The sequence below is a fragment of the Felis catus genome, chromosome F2, assembly GCF_018350175.1.
Source record: "Felis catus isolate Fca126 chromosome F2, F.catus_Fca126_mat1.0, whole genome shotgun sequence".
NCBI classification, from domain to species: Eukaryota; Metazoa; Chordata; class Mammalia; order Carnivora; family Felidae; genus Felis; species Felis catus.
Genome location: NC_058385.1, coordinates 8,913,750 through 8,930,329, shown reverse-complemented (window position 1 = coordinate 8,930,329; position 16,580 = coordinate 8,913,750).

Here is a 16,580-nt window from a genome sequence, read left to right as displayed (position 1 = left end):
TTATTTCTAGATTTTCTATGCTGTTCCATTGATCTTCATATCTAGCCTTATGCCTGTAGCACACAGTATTGATTGTATTGTTTTGAAATTAGGAGGTGTGAGAACTTCAACTTTCTTTATTTTTTTTAAGATTGTTTGGACTGTGCTGGTTCCCTTGCATTTCCATATGAATTTTAGAGTCAGTTGTCATTTTCTGGAAAAAAAAAATCCAGCTGGGATTTTTTAGGGGTTGTGTTGAATCTGCAGATCTATTTGAGGAGTATTGCCATCTAATAAACAATATTGTCTTCCAAACATAAACATGAGTAGTATTTCCATTTACTTGTATCTTCTTTAGTTCTTAGCAATGATTTTTCTAAGCTTTATTGAGATAAAATTGACATATACCAGTGTGTAAGTTTAAGGGGAACAACATGATGATTTGATGCATGTATGTTTGCAAAATGATTACCAAAGTTTACCGTAGATGATTACCAAAGATTACCATAGTTACCACATATAATTACCATTTTGGGTGTATGGTGGAGACATTTAAGATCTACTCTCCTGGCGATCTTCAAAGTATATAATAATACAGATTGACTTCAATCACCATGTTATACATTATATCACCAGAACTCTTTACTCCTACACCTGGAAGTTTGTACCATTGACAAATATTTCTCCATTTACCCCAACTCCCAGCCTCTGGCAACCACTATTCTACCATCCATTTTGATGTGTTCAACTTTTTAAGACCATGTATATGAGGGCATAGTGTTTTCTTTTTCTGTTTGATTTATCTCATTTAGCATAATGCCCTCAGGTTTCATCCATGTTGCTGCAAATACTAGAATTTTCTTATTTTTTATGGCTGATATATATATATATATATATATATATATATATATATATATATATATAATCTTTTCTTCATCCATGCATCCAACAAAGGACATTTACGTTGTTTCCACACCTTGACTATTGGGAATAATGCTGCAAAGAACATGAGGGTGCAGGAATCTCTCTGAGGTAGTGATATCATTTTCTTCAAATATATCCCCAAAAGTGGGATCTATTTTTTTCATTTTTTGAGGAAGCTCCATATTGTTTTCCATAAGGGCTATACTAATTTACATTCCCCCCAAATTTCATGAGTGTTCTTTTTTTCTCACCAACACTTGTTATCTCTTGTCTTTTTGGTTATAGCTATTCTAACAAGGGTGAGGTGACAATTTGTTGCAATGCAATGCAATATTTTCATTTGCATTTCCCCGATGATTAGTGTGTTACACACGTTTCATGTACCTGCTGACTATTTGTATATCTTTTTGGAACATGTCTATTCAGATGCTCCACTCATTTTATTTTTCTTTCTGGACTCTCTCAACTCCTAGAACTTCTAAATAAAATCTTTCTGTTTAAAAATATATATATAAATAAATTAAAAAAAATAAAATCTTTCTATTGAATGCTCATTCCTATCTACCTGACCTCATATTTTGTTAACTTGTGATACCCATTTTTAAATTGGATTATTTATTGTCTGCTTTGACTTGTAAGAGTTCCTTATATTTTTTTCATATTGACCCTTTATCAGATATATGATTTGTAAATATTTCCCCCTTTTCCATAGGTTGCCTTTTTATTGCGTTGATTGTTTCTTTTGCTGTGCAGAAGCTTTTTAGCTTGATGTAGTTCTGCTTATTTATTTTTGGTTTTGTTGCCTGTGTTTTTAGTATCATATCCAAAATTTAAGCCTTTAATCCGTTTTAATTGTTGTCAGTGGAATAAGATAGGAGTACACATTCATTCTTTTGCATGTGAATGTCCAATTTTCTAAGCGCCATTTATTGAAAAGACTATCTTTTCTTCTTTGAGTATTCTTGGCTCCTTGGTCAAATATTAGTTGTGGACTTATTTCTGGGCTCTCAATTCTGTTCCATTGGTTTTTATGTCTGTTTTTAATGCCAGTACTATGCTGTTTTGATTAATAGCCTTGTAATATAGTTTAAAATGAGGAAGCATGATGCCTCCAGCTTTGCCCCTTCTTTCTCAGGATTACTTTGGCTATTCAGGGTCCTTTGTGGTTCTGTGTGAAATTAGGTTGTTTTTTTCTATCTCTGTGCAAAATACCATTTCAATTTTGATAGAATTTGCACTGAATTTATAGAAAGCTTTTAGTAGTATGGACATTTTCACAATATTAACCCTGATCCATGAATACAGAACATCTTCCCATTTACTTGTGCCTTCTTCAATTTCTTTCATCAATATCTTACAAATTTCAGTTTCACCTCCTTGGTTAAAGTCATACCGGAACAGTCTTTTTGATGTTATCATAAACAGAATGGTTTGCTGTGTTTCTTTTTCAGATAGTTTGTTCTTATTCTATAGAAAAGCAATTGATGTTCTTCATGTTGGTTTTGTATCCTGCAATTTTACTAAATGTGTTGAATAGTTGTAACATCTTTGGCGGAGTCTTTAAGATTTTCTGTATATATAACCATATTGCCTGCAAACAGGGCAATGTTAGATCTTCATTTCTAATTTGGATACCTTTTGTTTCTTTTTCTTGACAATTGCTCTGGCTAAGACTTCCAATACTATGTTAAGTAGAAGCGGTGACAATGAATATCCTTGTCTTGTTCCTCATCTTAGAGGCAAAGATTTCAAGCTTTCACCACTAAGTATAGTTAGCTGTGGGCTTGTTATATATGCCCTTCATTATTTTTTTTATAAATTTTTTTAATGTTTATTTATTTTTGAGAGAGACCGAGACAGAGACAGAGTATGAGCAGGAGAGGTGCAGAGAGAGGGAGACATAGAATCTGAAGCAGGTTCCAGTCTCTGAGCTGTCAGCACAGAGCCCGATGTGGGGCTCAAACTCATGAACGGTAAGATCAGACCTGAGCCGAAGTCGGACGCTTAACCGCCTGAGCCACCCAGGCGTCCCAGTGCCTTTCATTATTTTAAAGTACATTCTTCTATACCCAGTTGATTGAAAGTTTTATCACAAAAGGATTTTGAGTACTTCTTCTGCAGGTATTTAGATAATCATATGATTTTAATGTCCACGTACAGTTATTGACTTGTGTATGTTGAACTATCTTTGCATCTCAGGGATAAATCCCACTTGGTTGTGGTGTATGATACTTTTAATGTGATACTGAATTTGTTGGCTAATATTTTGTTGAGAATTTTTGCATCTATATTCATCAGAGATATTGGCCTTATTATTTTTTTTTCTTATAATCTTTTTATTTGGTTTTGGTATCAGGATGATGCTGGTCTGGTAAAATGAATTTGGAAGTGCTTCCTCCTCTTTGATTTCTTGGAAGAGTTTGAGAAGGATTGGAACTAAGTGTTAATAAAAGCAGAACCCAAGGCCTTCAGACATTCTCTCTTTCTGTCCCTGTGGCCTCAACTGTGTGGTCCTAGATGTGCTGTGTGATTTTGAGGTCCTGTAACTAACAAACCTTTATTTTTTTGTCTCTTTATTTTTTTTCCAAAGTTTTTTGATGTTTGCTACTGGAGGACATTTTGTAATCATAACAAGAAACATGAGAGCCAGCCTGATTATAACATTGGTTATTGATAGGCTGATACTGGCCCAAAACATGTTATGATTCCAGTGTTTTTAAATTTGCTAAGACTTGTTTTGTGACCTACCATATGATCTGGCTCAGTTTACTGTAATGGGTCTTCGAGAAAATCATTTTGGGTTGAAATTTTAGGGATATCTATGAGCTTCATGAGCTTAGATGTCCAAATTCCATCCCAGATTTTGGAAAGTTCTCACTCGTTATTTCTTTAAATGGGCTTCTGTCCCTTTCTCTCTCTCTCTTCTACTGGGATACCAATAACGTGTAGATTCTTTTCTCTTGCTGGTATCCCATAGTTCACATAGACTTTTTTTTTCTCTTTCCTTTTTCTTCTTCTTTTTAATTTGTTCTCCTCTGACTGGATAATTTCAAATGATGTTTTCAACTTAACAGATTCAGGTCATGATCTCCGGGTCCATGAGTTCGAGCCCTGCGTGAAGTTCCATGCTGGCAGCTCAGAGCCTAGAGCCTGCTTTAGGTTCTGTGTCTCCCTCTCTCTCTCTCTGTCCCTCCCCACTTGTGTTCTGTCTCTCTCTCTCTCTGTCTCAAAAACAAAAAGATAAATAATAAAATAAGAGGAAAATAACTATTTTCAATTCTTTATCAGACAAATCAAAGATTTCCACTTCTTTAGGGTCAGTCACTGGAAAGTTATTGTGCTCCTTTGTTGGGGACACATTTCCTTGATATTTCACGGTCCTTGATGTCTTGCATTTATGTCTTCACATTTCAAGGAGCAGTCACTTCCTCCGGTCTTTACTGACCGGCTTCTGGAAATAGTTTCCTTTATTCCTATTAGGAATTCTGAGGCTTTCTCAGATCTTTTCTATAGCTATGCCTGCTCCACACTTCTTGTTCTCTCTTATGGGTGGGAGGGGACCTGTAACATTACATGCATTTTTTCAGTCCTGCAAAGCCACATCGAGTGCTTTCACCCTCCCATTTGCTTCTTTTTTTTTCTGGGACAAGTGCTGAAAGCTCAGACTTGTGTGTTTTCTCTAATCCTGAAAACTTGGGCTAACTTTTCTGCAGGTGCTCACTGGCCGTCTGCAAAGGCTCACTCTCAACAACCGTCGGAGGTGTGCAGGGGGAGTCAGCCATAGGGTGAGGAGATGGGTAGAGGAGGCACACAGGACACGGAGGGTACCTGTGACCCAGTTGGGAATCTGCAGGCAAGGCAACCACGGAAGCTTATGAACAGGCCTCCTGAAGGAATCCGTAAAGCAAGGGAGGCTTTGATATATTCCAATCCGATCCCCCAGCTGCTCACCACCCCCAGTCAGGCAGTTCACAACTCAGTATTCTGGACGGGCAAGAATGGAGTGGGTCCCCTTTGTAGCATCCCACACAACTGGTAAAGCCGGACGCTCACTCACACACTCTCACTGTCCCTCATGAGAGAAATCACGGGCTGAGAAGGTATCTCTCGGCACCGAGCTCTGCTGCCTTGGGAAAGAAGTGACGCTTGGAATGGGAAACTGTTCCTCTTGACTCTCTCTACTGCGTCTAATCTCGGATATTTTTTCTCCAAGTGTGTGTTGGAATGTCTCCACTGGACTACGGAACTTTCACAAAGGCATTCTTGTGCATGGGTGGTTGTCGAAATCGGTGTTCTTTCCGAGGAGACGGTAGAAAACTCTTCTTCCGCCATGATCATAATCATTCCTCTCTAGCAATGATGTTTTACAGCCTTCACTGTGTAAATCTTGCGGGGAAGCTTTCCTTAAACTTATTAAGCACAACTTTATTCCTTTTGATGCCATTGCAAATGGAATGACTTTCTTAATTTTATTTTTGGATTGATTGTGCTTTACCAGGATGCAGAAATAAAATAGATTTTTGCATAGAGATTATACATTCTGAAACCTTTCCAAACTCACTTATAAGCTCTAACAGTTTGTGTGTGTGTGTGTGGATTGCTTAGGATGTTCTCTAAACAAATACATCTCAGAATGAAGATACTTTTACTTCTTCCTTCCCAATCTGGAAGTCCATTATTTATTTTTCTGGCATAGTTGCTCTTACTAGAACCTCTAGTACAATATTTAATTAGAGTGGCAGAAATGGGCATTCTTGTCTTGTTTCTGATCTTTAGTTTTTCACCATTAGGTAGGATGTTAGCCGTATGTAATACACTGTCCTGACTAAAGACATTTAATCATCTGAAAGATAAATTCCGCTGACTATTGTTTTTCAGATTTTTAAAATATACTTCCACATTTTTTTCCATAAAAGCGTTGTTTTTTTGTTTGTTTTTTGTTGGTTTGTTGGTGGTGGTGGCGGCGGCGGCGGTGGTGGTGGTGGGTGTGTGTTTTACGGGAAAGAGAACAAGCTGGGGCGGGGAGCAGAGAGGCAGAGAGAATTCTCTCTCAGAGGCAGAGAGAATCCATACTCAGTGTGGAGCCTGACACAGGGTTCGATCTTACAACCCTGGGATCATGACCTGAGCTGAAATCAAGTCAGACGCTCAACAGACTGAGCCACCCACATGAAGTTTAAAACCATCATATTATCTGCAAAAATACAGGGGATTATAATTTGCACTTATTACACACTCAGCATCATAAAAAAATAGTTTTTATGGTATTAGCACTGGCTAATAGGAACATGGTATATATTCTGGCTTTTTTATGTCCTTAATTACCAATTTCACACTTTCCATCATATAGGTCTTGTAGCTGAATAAAATTATTCCTACACGAATCTGTATTTTCTTGTATTGAGAATATAAGATCTTTCAAATTGATATGCCATGTGTGACCAAAGGTTCACGACTACCCACTGTTTGTCCTCTACTTCGTCTTTACCACACGTTAGTCAACCTTTTCTCTTTTCCATGGGACTCAGAATGCTTCTAACTCCTGAATCTGAGTAAGAACACGAAATGTTGAACATGCCCGTTCATCAGCTTTGCCTGGGAATCATAGGGCCATAGTAAGACCTTTTTCCTGATCCCATTGGCCATTTCCTTTGCTTGTTCAACTTGCCTGCCAAAGATTCTGCTTTTCTCTGCTTGCTTCCTCTTTACCCCTTTACAGAGGGGTCCTGTTTGGCTCTGAGATGCTCAGATTTCTGAGACTGGAGCCTTCTTCCTATCACAATAGTCTGTCTTGCTAATTAAAGTCTGTCTACGTCCACACTTCTTTTAACTTGACATTTGTACAATACTATAGAGAATGAATATATATGTAATAAAATTTGGTATCCATACACCATGCCGAAATTCTCATTAGAGTAATGCATCGTGTAAATTGGGTTTCTTTTTTTTTCCCCCTCAGTATTCAATGAAATGCTAATTATCTGATTATCTTCAAATAATTAGCGTTTATCTCTTCCAATATTTATACCATGTATTTTTCTCTTTTGCCTTGTCATGCTAGGGAGAACTGCCAAAAACACTGTTGAATTATAATGCTGCTAGCAGGCATTCTCTCTGTTTCCCAATATGATGCAAAAGTCTATTACATTGCTCAATTTAATATATTAGTTGGGTTGGGCTGGGTTTAACTCTATTAAGAAAATGTCCTTCCTTTCTATTTTACTTTAGAGCTTCTTCATTGTAATCAAAAGTGATTCTGAAATTTCATCAAAAGTTGTTTTGATAAAATGTTTTAATAATTTCATATTTTCCAAAAATCTGTCAATATAAAAAATTTACTGATAGAATGCTAATGATAAAACTTACTTGAATATCTGAAATAAACTTTATCGTGCACTTTAATACACTGCTGGGTTTTGTTTACAAATATTTCATTTAGAATTTTCCCATATTCGTAAGTAAAATTGGCCAGTAATTTTCATATTTGAACATTTTATCTGTAGCAGATTTTGGTATAGGAAATACCCATACGCTGAGCTGTAGATAAAACCTACTGTAAAATCGCATTTAAGATTTTTCTCAAATCCTTTTTTATTTATTGGTCTGTTCCAAAAAGATCTAAAGAGACCATGATAACAGTGTTCGAATTGTTTAGGGTCTAGTGTCAGAAGAGGGATTAGATCCTGAGAGTCTGTTTTCTTTATCTCCTTTAAATAGCATCATTCTAATGCAGGGCCTGGTTTTCCAACTAATTCCTGACTAAACTACCCACACTTAATATTCTTATACTTCAACTTTTTTTTTTCAGTATTATGTTGCTGGATTGTACTACATTGTTTTTCACATATGTGTATCATCCTCCAAAAAAGATTACTGTCAGTATAATTGTATTCGCAAGGCACGATTGCTTCCAAAATATTGCCACCATATGTTCTCTAAATGCTTTGCGGAATTAAAAAAAAGATGTAATTATACAACATAATTTTGTGGTTGATATTCTATTAATATCAGACCACCTTTCCAAGCAGTATTTATTTGCATCTCAGTTCTTTCAATATCATTTTTCAGATATATCTAATGGCACCCATTACACTGTTGCATGGATGTCCTTTGCCCAAATTCAAGGACGACATCGAAGTCTCGGTTATCTTTGTATCCTTCACGTGCATTGCAGCACTGGATACACAATGGATGCACAATAAGTGATGGTTATATGAATTAATAAACTGTGTCTACATACCTCTGTAGTCAATTCATGCATCATTAATAAATTTTAAAGAGCTAATACGGTTGTACATAATAGAAGTCATTTACTTGAAATAAAGACTCAACAACTGATGAGTCCTGCATTCAAGACTCATCCAGAATATTGCTCAGCTTTAGCACAAAACCCCATCCCTAATAAAATGAACATTAACCAACTCAAAATAACACTCATGTAAACATTCTAGTAAGATTAAGTTTACTAATTTTTCATAAAAATGTGTTTTAATATAAAGAAAATAAGACTAGGTTCCATTTGTTTTAGAACCCCCCTGAATAGCAGGCATGTTGTTCTACTTTTACAAAAAGATATGCCAACTATCACTTGAAATGTGCTTTGCTGGCAAAATAAAATAAATTTAAGACCTGTAGTGATGCAGATACACTAGCTTCTTTCAACTTGAAATTTTTATCATATAATTTTATCATCCTATCTTCAAATGCTAAGTACACATACCTTTGTTATAACGAATGTTCATTCTAAAGACGATTCTAAGGCCTCCGTTCTCTTTTTAAAGTACAATCATTAAGCGTAAAATTGTAATTCCATTTTTGAGAATATTTTTAGTGTTTATTCTTTTTTTTTTCTTTGAAAGAAAGAGAGTGAGCAGGGGAGGGGCAGAGAGAGAGGCGGACAGAGGATCCGAAGCTGGCTCTGCACTGACAGCAGCAAGACCAAACTTACCAACCGTGAGATCATGACCTGAGCCCAAGTAGGACGCTCAACCAACTGAGCCACATGGGCACCCCAAATTGTAATTCACTTTTTTTTTCTAACATTTATTTATTTTTGAGATGGAGAGAGACAGAGCATGAACGGGGGAGGGTCAGAGAGAGAGGGGGACACAGAATCTGAAACAGGCTCCAGGCTCTGAGCTGTCAGCACAGAGACCGACGTGGGGCTCGAACTCACGGAACGCGAGATCATGACCTGAGCTGAAGTCGGACGCTCAACTGACTGAGCCACCCAGGCGCCCCATGTAATTCACTTTTAAGGAGAAGTTAAATTTATAGTTCTGTGTATAATCCTTCGAAAAAATGTGAAGAAAGCATTCGTGGGAGTTAAAGAAAAACATTAAAAGCTACGAAGCAAAAACCAGGGCTTTGGGTTTGTGCAAGGGACAGCAGAATGTCTACGGATGTTCTCTACAAAGAACTAAACACCGACGGTAAGAAGCCATGAAGACTCTTTCTCTTGAGGTATCCTCAAACAGAATGTGTCCCTATATTTCTCTGATGGATTATTACCCAGCTTTACCAGGAAGGCGGAAGGCAACATGAAGACCCTAGCAGCTAGTTGATAACATAAAATACACACTAAGGACAAAGAGCTCTCAGTGTGTTAGGACTGACCAGATACTAGAAGTACACAGAAGACAAGATTTCAGTATCAGAAAGTATGAGAGTCGGGGCACCTGGGTGGCTCAGTCGGTTGGGCGTCCAACTTCGGCCCAGGTCATGATCCCATGGTTCGTGGGTTTGAGCCCCGCGTCGGGCCCTGTGCTGACAGCTCAGAGCCTGGCGCCTGCTTCAGATTCTGTGTCTCCCTCTCTCTCTGCACCTTCCCTACTCACACTCTGTCTCTCTCTGTCTCTCAAAAATAAATAAACAAACATTGAAAAAAAGAAAGAAAGTGTGAGACTCTTTCTCCTGTCCTTCAATCTCTCCTTACCCACCTTAAATTCCAGCCACGGCCCAAGAATGAAATCACTCCCTGGAGAGCCCTTTCATCTCCCAGCCCTCCCACTTGGTCATATTCTTTGAGCAAAGCCACTGTCTGTGTGTTCCACGCATGCACCCTACGGCCGGAGGCTAGTGGAGAAAAAGCACAACCATCCTGTGAGTCTCACTTCCAGCTCGGCACCCCTAACCACCATGGGCCTTTCTGGCTGCCTGGCAAATACACTAAGCCATTTGCATCCACCATTCTCCTCTGATTCCAGGACTTCTGCTCTTTGCAAGAGGACTCCGTCCCTCTCGGCTGATGACCTCTGCTCCCTTCCTCCCGGGAATGATGCCCTCTACCATGTTCCACAACCCCCTGCTTCTGCTTCTTATTCTGCTTCATTCCTGGGGCACAGCGTGCCTTCTGTGCCCCAGCCTGCCGTCACCTAGCCGTCCTCCCGCATGCACACTGCATGGCTCCAGCCGTCCCCTTTCTGCTGCATCAGCAATGCCCCCCGGTACTCTGTTTTTCCCATCAGTCCACAAATAGGCTACTGTTTCTCCCAACGTAGAAAAAGAAACGTCTTACTCCCATTTCACCCTCCTGGTGATACTCCAGTTCTCTACTTCCTTCTATAGCAAAACTCCTCCAAAACGTTATGCGTGCTTGCCATTTCTGATTTCTGTCCTCCTGTGTCCTTTTGAACCTACTCTGATGAGACTTTCATGCCCATCACCTTAGCTGAGCGACTCTGGTTAAGATCACCGGTGGTTAATTCGTAGTCCTCATCTCTGATGGGAGAGCATTTGACACAGTTTATGACTTCTTTCTTGAAAACTTCTTCACTCCCCTGGACACTCTTCTATGGCACTGGCCACTTCGGGGGGTTTGGTTGGCCTCTTGCTGTTTCTCTGACCCCTGAACATGAGGGATGTAGGGCTGACTGCCTGAACCTCCTCTGTTTTCCGTCCATCACCCTAGGACCGCATTCGACTTATGCCGAGACTCCCTCATTTCTAAAGCTCTTCCTTGAGCTCCGGGCCCCTGTGGCCAACTATTTACATAATTCCACTTGAGTCCTCCACCTGATGCACTTTTGTGCATCTCAAACTTTGCATCTCTAAATTTTTCCTTCACATCTGCTGGTGATAGCCTCCCCCATCACTGTGATAACAACACAGATTGCCCTGGCCAAACGCCATTAATCATTCTTCATTCTTTGCTTTCTCTTCAACTCCTCATTCAATCTCTCTTGAAATTTCATTGGCTTTCACCACTGCATATATCCAGGATCCTATCACTTTTCACCACCTTTTCTGCCACTACCCTAATCAAGCCACCATCATCTCTCTCCAGGGTTATGGCTTAGACAACACCAAGGGTCGGATTATCAAATAAGAGCTCCAAATCAAAAATCTCCTTCAGTACCAAGCTTCCTTAATAATAATTTCAAGGGTATAATTAATCATGAATGAAACAGGGAGAGACCCTGAACTCTAGTCTGAATCCTTTGCCCCTTCCTTGCTGCCTTAGAAACACTTGAGGCCATGGTAGGCAATGGGTTTTAAGTGGATTATAATAACCTGATTTTCACACATGGAGTGGTTTCGATCATGAAAAATAGCACACATGACATAACCCAGGGGGAGGCATGCCCTGTTACTCTGTGAATTCCAGGTTTGTTGACCATAAGCTGTGTGAGGAAAGCACGCCAAAGATAAGAGCAGCTTTATTAGCACCAACTACTGAGCATTTTTGCCAGGAGGTATGTCATGTTAACAAGGAGAATAGACTGGATCATTCATTGCCTCAAAATGTGGCCCCTCCAATCCCCGCGTAAGGGAGGGGAGTGGATCTCAGACTTCTTGTTTTGCATAAATAAGACCTACCTATTTCCCAATGGTAATAGTATTTTCTGATGCACTCATTCTCCTGTTCTCATCCTTGCCACCTATTCTGAGCCAGAAACCAAATTAATCTTTTTTTTTTTTAAGGTTTATTTCTTTTTGAGAGACAGAGACAGAGCACGAGCGGGGGGAGGGGCAGAGAGAGAGAGAGGGAGACACAGAATCAGAAGCAGGCTCCCGACTCTGAGCATTCAGCACAGAGCCTGATACGGGGCTCAAACCCACAAACCGTGAGACCATGACCTGAGCCAAAGTGAGATGCTTAACTGACTAAGCCACCTAGGCACCCCTGATCTTTTTTTTTTTTTAAGTTTATTTATTTTGAGGGAGAACGCACACAAGTGAGGGAGGGGCAGAGAGAAAGAGAAACAGAATCCCCAGCAGGCTCTGCCCCATCAGTTCACAGCCCAAGGTGGGGCTCAAACTCACCAACCGCGAGATCATGACCTGAGCAGAGATCAAGAGTTGGATGCTTGGGGCACCTGGGTGGCTCAGTCGGTTGAGCATCCGACTTCAGCTCAGGTCATGATCTCTCAGTTTGTGAGTTCCAGCCCCGCGTCGGGCTCTGTGCTGACAGCTCGGAGCCTGGAGCCTGCTCCAAATTCTGCGTCTCCTCCTCTCTGTCCCTCCCATGCTCATGCTCTGTCTCTCCCTGTCTCTCAAAAATAAATAAAAGTTAAAAATTAAAAAAAAAAAAGAGTTTGATGCTTAACCGAATGCACCACCCAGTTGTCCCCAAATTCACCTTTTCAAAAGCAAGCCCAAAGATGTCACTACTCAGCGTTTGGCACTTGCTTCTCCCAGATGCACTCTGACCTTGCTCCCTCACCAACCTTAGGTAGCTCCTGAAATGTCACTGCCCTGGCCGCTCTGCCCCAAACTGCAATCCCCAAACACAACCACACTGCAGGGCTCACTTCTCCTTGTCAGTTTCACATTAGAGCTTCACTGTCTAACATGATACATTTATTTATACATACACGTACTTGTCATATTTATTTTCTGGTACTGAGGATGTGCCTACATTTTTTTTTTTTTTTTTTGGTCTGTCTTACTCACTGTATATGCTCAGAACCTACTTGGAAATGTGTCTAGCCTATAGTAAGAATGTAATAAATATTTGTGGAATGAATGAATAAGTTTTCCCGTTCTTATTTTTAATTTCCTTGCATTGGGTGTCTTTTATTTTTTATTTATTTATTTATTTTTTATCTTTTTAAGTTTATTTACTTTGAGAAAGAGAGAGAGCACAGTGGAGGAGGGGCAGAGAGGAGAGACAGAATCCCAAGCAGATTCTGCCCCATCGGCACATGTAGCCCGACGCAGGGCTCGAACTCACAAACCGTGAGACCGTGACCTGAAGATCAACAGTTGGACGCTTAACCCACTGCACCACCCAGGCGCCCCATGTGGTTTTTACTCTTGATCAGACTTGCTAGTAGTTTCGTCATGTTATTGTTCCCTTAGAGAATCCACTCTTAGTTTTATTCATTAATTCTTCTTACCTACTTTCTAATGCATGACTTCCTATTTTTGTTACTTTTTAAAAACAATCTAAGTTTTCTATTCCTTGAAATTAAGAATAAATTGATTTATTATCATCCTTTTTTTAGGCCATATGATATTCAGACTATACGTATACAATATAATATACCTATTGCTCTGAGTATAGTTTTAGCTATATATTTTTTTTGGTTTTATACAGAGTGTTTAAATATCTAATATTGTCAAATTACAGCTTTTTAAAATTATTTTCCCTTTTATTTTTTTTTTAATTTTTTATTTTTTTTCCAATATATGAAATTTATTGTCAAATTGGTTTCCATACAACACCCAGTGCTCATCCCAAAAGGTGCCCTCCTCAATACCCATCACCCACCCTCCCCTCCCTCCCACCCCCCATCAACCTTCAGTTTGTTCTCAGTTTTTAAGAGTCTCTTATGCTTTGGCTCTCTCCCACTCTAACCTCTTTTTTTTTTTTTCCTTCCCCTCTCCCATGGGTTTCTGTTAAGTTTCTCAGGATACACATAAGAGTGAAACCATATGGTATCTGTCTTTCTCTGTATGGCTTATTTCACTTAGCATCACACTCTCCAGTTCCATCCATGTTGCTACAAAGGGCCGTATTTCATTCTTTCTCATTGCCACATAGTACTTCATTGTGTATATAAACCACAATTTCTTTATCCATTCATCAGTTGATGGACATTTGGGCTCTTTCCATAATTTGGCTATTGTTGAGAGTGCTGCTATAAACATTGGGGTACAAGTGCCCCTATGCATCAGTACTCCTGTATTCCTTGGGTAAATTCCTAGCAGTGCTATTGCTGGGTCAGAGGGTAGGTCTATTTTTAATTTTCTGAGGAACCTCCACACTGTTTTCCAGAGCAGCTGCACCAATTTGCATTCCCACCAACAGTGCAAGAGGGTTCCCGTTTCTCCACATCCTCGCCAGCATCTATAGTCTCCTGATTTGTTCATTTTGGCCACTCTGACTGGCGTGAGGTGATATCTTAGTGTGGTTTTGATTTGTATTTCCCTGATGAGGAGCAACGTTGAGCATCTTTTCATGTGCCTGTTGGCCATCCAGATGTCTTCTTTAGAGAAGTGTCTATTCATGTTTCCTGCCCATTTCTTCACTGGGTTATTTGTTTTTCGGGTGTGGAGTTTGGTGAGGTCTTTATAGATTTTGGATACTAGCCCTTTGTCCGATATGTCATTTGCGAATATCTTTTCCCATTCCGTTGGTTGCCTTTTAGTTTTGTTGGTTGTTTCCTTTGTTGTGCAGAAGCTTTTTATCTTCATAAGGTCCCAGTAGTTCATTTTTGCTTTTAATTCCCTTGCCTTTGGGGATGTGTCGAGTAAGAGATTGCTACGGCTGAGATCAGAGAGGTCCTGCTTTCTCCTCTAGGGTTTTGATGGTTTCCTGTCTCACATTCAGGTCTTTTATCCATTTTGAGTTTATTTTTGTGAATGGTGTGAAAAAGTGGTCTAGTTTCAATCTTCTGCATGTTGTTGTCCAGTTCTCCTAGCACCATTTGTTAAAGAGGCTATCTTTTTTCCATTGGATGTTCTTTCCTGCTTTGTCAAAGATGAGCTGGCCATACGTTTGTGGGTCTAGTTCTGGGGTTTCTATTCTATTCCATTGGTCTATGTGTCTGTTTTTGTGCCAATACCATGCTGTCTTGATGATCACAGCTTTGTAGTAGAGGCTAAAGTCTGGGATTGTGATGCCTCCTGCTTTGGTCTTCTTCAAAATTACTTTGGCTATTCGGGGCCTTTTGTGGTTCCATACAAATTTTAGGATTGCTTGTTCTAGCTTCGAGAAGAATGCTGGTGCAATTTTGATTGGGATTGCATTGAATGTGTAGATAGCTTTGGGTAGTATTGACATTTTGACAATATTCATTCTTCCGATCCATGAGCAGGGAATGTCTTTCCATTTCTTTATATCTTCTTCCATTACCTTCATAAGCTTTCTATAGTTTTCAGCATACAGATCTTTTACATCTTTGGTTAGGTATTTTCCCTTTTAACCAAGAGTTAAGAAGCCTTGGTGAAATTTTTAGCTTTTAAAAAATTGAACGTTTTTCTGTCATTACTATCACACAAACAAAGGGCAAGTGTCCAGACAACATACATGCTACTCAGCAGGGAGAAGATTTATTGGAGAAAGCTCATGGAGAAAGGAGAAGTCCACTTGCCTACTGTGTCCCAGGCCAGCATACAAGGTCTCAGAAGGGCTGGATTGGACTGTGGATGACTGACCCCAACCCTTGGATCTGGAGCTTATAAGCTTCGTGGTTAGGGAAGCACATGCCTGTTAGTGTGGCCAGGGGCCAGGGGACACTAGCAATCCAAAGTGGCACAAGCTGGTCCTGCCAGCTGAGCATTTACGTCTGGGGGAATCAGGATCCTCATTCCTTGGCACGATTACAGGCTGGGGGCTGTGTCTTTGGTTCGCAGCTGAATGTGCAAGAATCAGTACGTCAGCATTTGTAAGGAAACAACCAGCCTCTCTCCTGCCACGATTGAGGACAGGGGTCCAAACCCGTTATTGTCCAGCATTGATTGGCTAAGCACTTGGCTAAAGCCAGGTTCCATGATCTTTGCAGAAGACCAGTTCTTCTTCTAGAATGTTAGGCCATCAGCAGTGAGCCTTGGACCAGTTAAACCTTGCTTCTCAAGTTTTAATTCAATATCAGTAATTCAAAATTCTTGGCTGGCTGGATTTTTTCCACTCTTTGTAATTTACTCAGATTCCTTTGGGGCCTATGTTTGTTTTGTTAAAATTAAATGGCATCTGAAAAGGAAATTAATTCTCTAATTTCAGTGTATGAAATTGAAAAGAAGTGTGTGTGGTCAAATTTAATAATTATACTATTGGGATTCATAGCCTTATTTATTTTTTGACTACTTGATCTTTATGAGAAAAAAGAAGTAAACTAAGTATTATAACTACTATATTTTCTGTATTAAGTCTTTTGTGTATTTTCTGCAGTGTTACACTTTCAAATGCTTTGTTATTGAGTAGGAAGAAAATAAACATTAGCCTTTCACTTGGGATTGCACATATTATCTTAAGCATTCTTGGTTTGGCATTATTTTTTATTTCAACTTTATCCTATCTCAACAGTATGACTGACTCTTGCTTTATTTTATTTGCCTTTGCCTGACTTATTTTTACCCCCTTGAACGTTCTGTGTCGTTTTGCATTTTCCACGCATACCCCTTGTAGATAGCCCGTAGTTCTTATCTCTTAAAACCATCCTGAGAGGTATTTTTCTTCTTTTTTTAAATGTTTATTTATTTTTGAGAGAGACAGACAGAGAACAAGCAGA